Here is a 9,651-nt window from a genome sequence, read left to right on the forward strand (position 1 = left end):
CAAAACAAGTTAAGGAAACCAATTCTGTAGATTTTTTATTAAAGAAATTATGTTGGTTTAGGTTTATAAAATAATTATTAGAGTTTAGATTTTACAATTAAACGAAATCATATGTCGGTTTGGGTTTACAAAAAAGTGGTTAGGGTTTAGTTTTTATAATTAAACACAATTATGTGTCGGCTTGGGTTTACAAAAGAATGGTTAGAGTTTAGGATTTAGATTTTACAATTAAATGAAATTATATGCAGGTTTAGGTTTACAAAAGAGTGGTTAGAGTTTAGGGCTTAGATTTTACAATTAAACAAAATTATATGTCGGTTTGGATTTACAAAAAAGTGGTTAGAGTTTAGATTTTACAATTAAACAAAATTATATGTCGGTTTGGGTTTATAAAATAGTGGTTAGGATTTAGATTTTAATTACAATTAGAAAATTATATTTTAATTTGGGTTTATAAAAAGATTGATTTGAGTTTAGATGTTATAATTTAAAACTATAATATAATGTTTAGAATGAATAATTATAAAATTAATTGATATACATAATTCATTTCTTAAATCAATAATTTGTTTCTTTAACTAAGAGTGGGTGAATAAGAATAGTTCACCCCTAAGGGTGAACCCAAGAATTGTCCCTAGTTAAGCTTCTAAGATCTCTAGTTTTAAGACGTTATAATCTGATGTTGTAATTTGTAACACCTCCAAACCGGATTTTTGTATGGAGCATCTATCGATAGAGTTCACCATCGAGAAGGACGTCGATAAGCTGTAGTTAAGGCTGAATGTTAGTTCCCTGACAACTAATTATGCTTTGTTAACTAAAAGCGCTGGCGCCATAGATAGGTTGATCGTTGGCTATTGATTGATTGCTCCAATGTTTGTTAAGTGAATTCGGCGATAACTTTCGGTAGACAGCGTTGTTTGATATGTAGATCGACTCTAGGTTCCATCAGGGTCGCTGAGAAATTATCCATGAAGTCGGATGATCTGTTGATGGGGGATCCGTTTTTTTGGATTTCGGACGGAATGTGTATGTTGCAGAAACACAGTGACATCTTTTGATAGGTATAGCCGATCGACATGAGGTCGGTCTTGTTAGAAAGATAAGCTTCGGAGCTTCAAATGTATATATAATAGGGGCCTGGTTCGCTCTAGAACACCAGAAAAATTGTCTTAAAAATTGCTTTTCTTAACAGACTAGATCTGTGATTTAGAGTTTTAACAGATGACACCTGTTGAAGGAGATCTGTGATACGTTTCTTGAGACAGATCGGATTCAGGCAATGTCGGTCTTTCTGGAAAGCTGACGTCCAGAAGAATCCGTGAATAGGTTATTAATAACCTGATTCATAGTATTTTGTCGAGAAATCAATCTCAAAGCTGACAGTTATGTTAATAACCTGATTCATAGTATGTTACAAACAGTTATGTTTTTCGAGAAACTCTGTCTGCTGAAAAAAAAGAATTATCTCCAAACTTACAGCTCAAATCGAAACAGAGTCTGATTCTATGGAAAGCTCTTTCTTCGGCCAATCCGTGAGTAGGTTACTCATAAACTGGTTTGTTGAACTCGGTCGGGAAATAGATCTCAAGTCTGACTGTTAAAAAACAGACGGATTTGTATTTTGATTGATAGAGTATGTTTTAGGGAAACAACGATATCTCTCAGCAGAAAACTCTGATTGAAACGAAATTTAGTTATACAGAAAGCTGGTTTAGTTTACTCTTTTCCAGTTCGTCGGAAGCTTCCGGGAAATCTCCTTGCAAGGAGACGGTTCGGATGTATGATTGAACTTTCGTTGATCTTCTGGTTTGTATTAGCTTTGGGGGTAGAGAGAAAAAAACATATAATTCTTGTGTAAGAGTTCCTAAAGACGACGCCAATTGTAAAATTATGGATTCTCACAATGAATTTGTTAAAGCAGGAAAATTCAGTTAACAATCTCTCTCAAAAACTCGATTAAAAACTAGAACAAAAGAGGAATTGAAATCTCTTGAATAACAAATTAGGTCTCTTCTCAAGAACAATTTTAGATAGGGTTTTTAGTATTAATTTTTGAATGACTCTCATAGGGGAAAAGCCTCCCTATTTATATGAAATATATATAGACTACAAGATAGTAAAACCACTTTAAATCTAGGACTAAATCTTCCTTTATGGTCTTTTCTTGTATATTTTCCTATTGTGTATTTGAAGGTAAGTGGTCGGCTTGGGAGGTTGGCTAAGTGATGTCCACAAGCCCATTTGACAGGTCTTACCCGAGATTCCCCGATTTAATCATATTCCAAAACTATTCGGTTTGTCTTTTGTTTAGGTCGGTGATAACTCTCTAATTTGCATGATTTTAGCATCCTTTTTTATCCATATTTTGCATTGTTCATACCCTTAACTTAGCATTTTTAGGTCATTAACTGTAGGAATTCACTTTTAGGCCATTTAGGGTGTTACATTTTTGCATTTGCATATTTTGGATGAAAACAGGTGCTTAAGAGCCTCAAATGGGAAAAAACAATGACAAACCCGAGCATGTACCCAAAGGAGCCATCAAGCTGGAAGAAAATGTCCGAACCCCAACACGATCAAGGAGGATCCAAGAGCATGAAGAACAACCCGAGGATCTACCCGAGGACAAACTCGACCACATCCTCGTGTACCACATCATGTAGACCCTCGGGCAGGACTGGGAAGCTAGGTCAAAGGGGTTTCCATATATAAACCCCTCCTCCTCTTCCTCGCAAAGGAGCACGCCGCAGACCCTCAAACCAGAGAGCGAGAGCTTCTGTGAGAGAACTGAGCGACTCAAACACTTTTCCCTTTTGTTTTGGATTCTATTTCATAACTTTTAATCATTTTCTTTAGATTTCTTTCTTGTACTCTTATCCCTCTACTTTATCGTTTGATATAATGCAATTTTCCTTCATATTTGTTGTTTTGTTTCTTGCTATGATTTCCGAGTAGTGAAGTAAAGTTTCTAGGGATGGGATAGATGATTTTGTGTTCTTGATCGGTTATGATGTCTTAGTTGATTGAAAATGTTCAATACATTTCCTTCTAGATTGGTGTTCTTAATGCTGTCAACAAACCGAGAGGGTGAGATTATATCTAAGGTGTTTTACCACCGAGAGGTGTAGATGAGATGCTTGAATCAACCAATGCTAGAGGTTTACTCACTTAGCCTAAGAGATTAGATGAGTAAGGGGTTTACTGACAATAATGAATCGAATCTTAATCCCTGCTTGGTCATGTTTCTCCAACGAGAGTTGGGTAGGGGAGTGATTAAGGTTGATTGTTTCTATCACGAGAGTGTTTTAACAAGATTTTAGAGATTCATTGTCTAGGAAATATTTGCTTGAGGCATGTAAGGCATCTGTACTGGTTAGGAACAATTAGTATTTGGTTACCCCATCCTTAGAAGATTTCGTATTTTAATTGCTTGCATTTTCATTCATCACTCGATCTCTTACCCGATCAGGTACACAATACCCTGCATCGAGTAACCCCTCGAGTTGTTCATATTTCATTTGCTTACTCGATCACCCCCACCCGATCTTGTACTCGAATGCTTGCATCGAGTGCTTAGGTCGTGTGGTTCTTCGTTTATACTCTTTTCTTTTATTATTTTAGGATTGTTAGATAAAACCCATAATTGCTTGGCTTGACTTGCATTGTTCTGATTGCATCTTTCCTGCTAGCATAAACAACCATTTGGATTGATAACCCTTTGTACTATAACTGCATATGGAATTGATACCCTGGGTGAAAAACCTACTATCAATTTGGCGCTGTTGCCATTTGGTTAATTTTATTTTGCTACGTTTAGGATTTCAGCACTTGCTAGATCAGGTTCTTTTGTTTATATTGGTTCGGAGTCTGACTTGTTTGCTTTCTTCTTGTTTGATTTCAATCTCAGATACAACCCGACCCGTCACTCGATCGCCTGGATCGAGTAGACCCTTGTGTACGCACTCGGTTACTTTCCTGTGCATGCAAACACGATCCAAAGGTAGCCAGAACCTGAGTCCTTTCATTGATAAAATCGACAGACCAAGGCTACTCAGACAACAACAAGTTCAACCGCAACCAGCAATCATTGAAGAGACAATGAACAATCAAAACGGTACACCAGCTCCTAAAGCAAGGACCAACATAGGAGCAGGAGATGCTCCATCTACTCACACTCAAAGGAATGGCATTGTGCCACCTGCTGTCCAAAACAACAATTTTGAGATCAAGAGTAGTCTCATCCAGATGATACAGAGTAATAAGTTTCATAGATTGCCAATGGAGGACTCATTGGATCATCTGGATGAATTTGATAGGCTTTGAAGCCTCACAAAGATAAATGGAGTTAGTGAGGATGGATTCAAACTCAGGCTTTTCCCATTCTCTTTGGGAGACAAATCACACATCTGGGAGAAATCACTGCCCAAGGAATCCATCACCACTTGGGAAGCGTGCAAGAAGGCATTCCTGGCCAAATTCTTCTCCAACTCCAGAACCGCAAGGCTGCGAAATGACATTTCCAGCTTTGTTCAGAAGAACAATGAAACGTTCAGTGAAGCTTGGGAACGTTTCAAGGGATACACTACCAGATGTCCTCATCACGGTTTCAGCAATGCTTCATTGCTGAGTACACTTTACAGAGGAGTAGTCCCCAAGATACGGATGTTGCTGGACACCGCAAGCAATGGTAACTTCCTCAACAAGGATGTTGATGAAGGTTGGGACCTAGTGGAGAACTTGGCTCAATCTGATGGTAATTACAATGAGGAATATGATCGCTCTGTGCGATCTACGGGAGAGGAAGATGCCAAGTACAAGAGGGACATGAAAGCCCTCAATGACAAGCTCGAAAAGCTCCTCAACCAGCAGCAGCATGTTCATGCAATATCAGAGGAAGAGCAGTTTTTACAACAAGATAGGGAGACTGTACAGATAGAGGATGTTCACTACATCAACAATCAGGGAGGTTACAACAAAGGGTACAACAACTACAAGCCCAATCCGAATCTGTCTTATCCTAACCCAAATGTTGCCAATCCTCAGGACCAAACTTACCCATCTGCAGTTCAAGGGAACCAGGTACAACAGAAGCCTTTCGTCCAGTACAATCAAGCCTATGTACCTAAGCAGCAGTACTCTGGCAACTACAACCAATCACCTGGATTCCAACAACCTCAAAGTCCGCAAAACCAATCACAAGAAGCTGAGTTACACGGCCTACTTCAGCAAATGATTCAGAATCAGGCTTCAGCATCTATGGACATCGCAAAACGGTTCGCAGAGATGAGCAACAAGATCGACTCAGGATACAATGATTTGAACGCAAAGTATGAATCACTCAATACTAAGGTTAGAAACCTAGAAGGCCACCACAACAACCAACTGGCTCCAAAGATCAACCAACTCCCATGAAAAGCAGTTCAAAAACCTAAGGATTACGCCACTGCCCAAGCCATCTTCCTTGATGATGACTATGAAGATTACCTCACTGAGGATAGTGATGTTCAAGATGGGGAGGATAGGGATCACTCAATGATAAATGAGGCCAAGTACTACATATCCGAGTATGAACCCGAGCCTTCACCCGGGGAGACTGATCGAGTTGATGATCGAGCACTGGTTGGGGATAACAAATCGAAGAATCACCCGAAGCAGAACCCGATGACCTACCCGATGAGGGTGATCGGATGATTCATCGAGTAGATGTTGAAACGAGAGGTCAGCCTCAACCACTTGTAGCAGCAGAAGGGGAACTAGAGGAAAGGTTCAATGCTGCACTTGACATCCAACTGGAGGCGCTTGCAGAGCGTATGGCCAAGCGTAGAACTCCACCTCTTAAGCTTCTGGCACCACACGAACTTCGAGAGGAATCCGCCAAGGAGGCAGCTCGGCTGGAGAATGAGGTTAAGGAGGCTGTCAAGGAGATTGGGTTTGAAATTCTCAGGAGTGGAGTGTGCTTAGATCCTGAGCTGCAAATCGAAGAAAAATTAGAGGATCCTGGCTCCTTTACTTTGCCATGCTCGATAGGACTCCAAATTTTCAAGAATTGCTTGTGCGACCTTGGTGCTTCAGTTAGCATTATGCCACTGTCAGTTGCCAACAAGATGGGATTCACCAGTTTTAAACCAAGTAGTGTGTATTTGGTTCTAGCTGATAGAACAGTCAGACATCCTATCGGGATCCTAGAAGACTTGTCACTCAGGATTGGAAGGGTGGAAGTTCCTACTGATTTCATGATCCTTGATATGGACAAGGAACTAGACGATCCACTAATTCTAGGAAGGCTATTCTTGGCAACAGTAGGCGCTGTGATTGAGGTGAAGCAAAGAAAGATCAGAATTGAGCATGGTGAGCACTTCAAGATGGAGTTTGATGTGAAGAAGAGGATTAAGAGGCCAGCCATTGATGGTCAAACTTTTTCCACTAAGACAAAGCAGAGAAAAGTCAAACATCTTGAGGAAGTCAACACCGCATTTGTCTTGGAACCTGGACAAAACCTGGAGAATCAGTTGAACCAGCCTCCTACAGCGGAGAGGAATCCAGAACCTCTCCCTGAAAGAACCCATGCTTAAGGAGCATGAAGAGTCAAGCTTAGTGACTTTAAACAAGGTCACTTGGGAGGAAGTTCCAAAGGTATCTTTTAATTCTAGTTTAGTTGTTTTATTTATTTTTCTCTTTTTGCAAATTTTAAAAAAAAAAATGGAAAGGTTAGAAAGAGAAATTGAGGAACCCGAGGGTCAACCCGACATTGTACTCGACGCGCCTGATCGTGTCCATGCTCGGGTGGCGAGTGGAGTCCGAATTCCACAAGCAAGCCCACTCTCGGCGAAGCCCAACCACCAACCCTAGCTTATTTAAGGGTTTTGAAACCCTTCTCCCTTATTATCACCGATAAGTATTCTCTCAACCCTAAAGCTTTAAGTTTCCATAGTTTGTACTCTCTCTCGATCTCAAGTCTCATTCGATTTCTTTGGGAACTAACCCTATTAACCTCGAGGCTTAGCTTTTTCTTCTCAAGGATTAAAACATGGAGTCAAACGCGAAAACCTACCAAAGGAAGGGGAGAAGATCGACCTCCGCCGCTGCTACAACCGGAGTTGATACCGCTGAACCTCGAGAGTCCCAAGGGAGAGGAAGCGTTCCGCATTCCCAACTGCAGGCTGGACGTTTTGCTTCCCCAACCCGATGCTCAACCCGATCCGTCACCCGATCCGGTGCTCGAGCAACCGATCGAGTAGACCACCGAGTTTGCTCACCGAGTCCAATGGCGAGTGATGTTCGCCGATCTCCTCGGTGTAAGGACCTGTCTACGTCCGAAAGAACCCTTACCGACCCCATGGAGGTCGATTCTGATGCTGGTGGAGAAGAACAAGGGGAGATCCAAACCTCTCGATAAAGGAGCAGAGCTGCGATTGCAAGTGGGAAGAGACCGGCTTCAGAGAAGGCTGAGAAGGTAGCTGAGAGAGCAGTTGAGGAAGAGGATCAACAAGAAGAGGAGAAGAACCGAGAGAGAGAGAACACGCCAAGCCTCAAGGAGGTGGAAGCAAAAGGAGGTGGAGACTCCGGCAAGACTCTTCAAAGTCTTCCGGAAGATGAGCTTCGTTGGTACCCGATACCCTCATCGTGAGACCATGAAGCAGTTGAGGATCGCTAGAGATGTTAGGTTCTTGTTTGCCATGTGCCACCTGGGCCAAATGATGCGATCCCACCTTGAAGCCTATGAGGAGGAGACGGTCCACTTTCTCTCCACTTTGAAGCTGCACTACTTTGAGGACCACCTGACGCTGCTACCCGATGGGGGGATCGGGTTCATCACCTTCGCCGTGAGAAACAAGGAGTACCGGCTCACTTTCAAGGAGGTGGAGAAGCTGTATGGTTTCAACGCTGGTAATGGAGAAGGAATGGAGGTTAGCAAGGAGGAATTGAGGTCCCTATGGCTGAAAATAAGAGACAAGCTCCCCTACAAGTCCACAAGCTCCAAATCCGCTCGAATAAGGAGCCCTGTCTTGAGGTACTTTCACAAGTCCCTCGCATGCACTCTTTTTGCTAGAAAGGAGACTGAGAATGTGAATGAACACGAGCTCCAGCTGCTCGATGTTGCATTGTGTGGAGTTTTGGACAATGCTAGGGATGGTACACCGCTAGTTGGAGATGTTGCGGATACTAGCATGGTGTTTGTTCTGCTCGATCAGTTCCTCTACGTCAAGTCATGGGCCATTAAGAGAAGAGAAGGAGGCGGAGAGATCTCCATTGGAGGATTGGTCACACCGATCTTGGTGGCATGCGATGTGCCCTTGAAAGGAGTGGTACAAAATCCGAGATGGCTGGACGTAGACTACCTCGTGTTGGCAAGATTTTTGGCCTCTGAGAGGCCTAACGACATGACGCTCTTCAAGTTCGTCCACCCAACCGCCAGAGCCACCCAAATGATCCTACCCAATGTAATATGCACCAAGGTTCGGCTAGGAGACAACATCGACTTTGCACCACCTTTGGAGGAGTTGTACAACCCGGAGAAGGAGTCCAAAGCTGAGAAGAGAGAGGAAACCGGTCAAAGACAGGGAGATAGCTCGGAAGGTTTTGATTTTGAGGAGTATGTGTGCTCTCAAAAGCAACCAGTTGGGGTGAGGAAAGCCCACAAGAGAATCAAATGGCTGAAGAGGATGAACAAGTATTTGGTGAGAAAGGTGAAGGATCTCACCGCTTCGGTGAAGACTATGGGAGGTCAGATCAAGGAGCTGCAAGACAAGGCAAGTTGTGCCTCTGCTCCTAACTCGGCGTACGCACCAACTTGGATGGGGAGGAGCGGACCACTAGGAAGAACTCAAGGACTGCCACCTCTAGAGCCCTACCAAGCATCATCATACAAAACCCAAACAGAGGGAGATGTCACCCGACCAGAAGCATCGCGGAAAAGCCATTTAGACGCCTATCTGACGCCTAACCCGATGGGATACACGATGCACTACCCGATGCACCCATCGAGCACACAATCGGGTGATCACTCAGGATTTTTCCCTCTGCCTTACCAGATGCCATACACGATGCCTTATACGATGCACCCTGCGAGTGGCTATACGAGTGATCATTCTGGACCTCTTCTGCCATACCCATCATACTACCCGATGCCCTACCCGATGAGCTACGTGGTACCCCCCTCGATCAACCCCTCGGATGCTGGTCCGAGTAAGTTGTCCGTGCATATCACTGAGCTCTCTGACGAGCAAACACCGGCACCTGCTGAAGCCGGAGACGACACTGGCTACACGTTGGTGAGTATGGAGGCTGCTGCAACATCCTTCTTCACCAACCCATGAGGTACCCAATTCATCCGATCTTTGTAAATAACATTGCATTTAGTTTCTTTCATTTTGTGTGATTTTTGGATTCTCTTTCCAACTTTTATTTACACAGAGACTGTGTATTTTAAGTTTGGGGGAGAGTCCTAGAATATTTTTAACATTATATTTTATTTTCTTAATTTTCTTATTTCAAATTTTTGCATGCTAGTTTTATTTATTTGAGTCTGCATCTATGTGCATCAAAAAACCCAAAAAAAAAAAAAAAAAAAGAAAAAAAGTGTTCATGTAGTTGCATTTACATATTAGGATTGAGTCTAGTTTGCTTCATATAGGATTGTTGCATATG

The 9,651-nt window shown here is 42.5% G+C and overlaps 1 non-coding gene across 1 annotated transcript; it reads right to left on the minus strand.

Annotated features, from left to right (window-relative positions):
• Positions 1 to 4,503: 4,503 nt before the first annotated feature.
• On the minus strand, positions 4,504 to 4,610 carry LOC147925625 (small nucleolar RNA R71). Its single transcript, XR_015585508.1, has one exon. It is a non-coding gene; the product is annotated as a small nucleolar RNA R71 (small nucleolar RNA).
• Between the last annotated feature and the right edge of the window lie 5,041 nt (positions 4,611 to 9,651).

The sequence above is a fragment of the Camelina sativa genome, chromosome 16 (genome assembly GCF_030686135.1).
Source record: "Camelina sativa cultivar CO46 ecotype springtype chromosome 16, ASM3068613v1".
Classification (NCBI taxonomy): domain Eukaryota; kingdom Viridiplantae; phylum Streptophyta; class Magnoliopsida; order Brassicales; family Brassicaceae; genus Camelina; species Camelina sativa.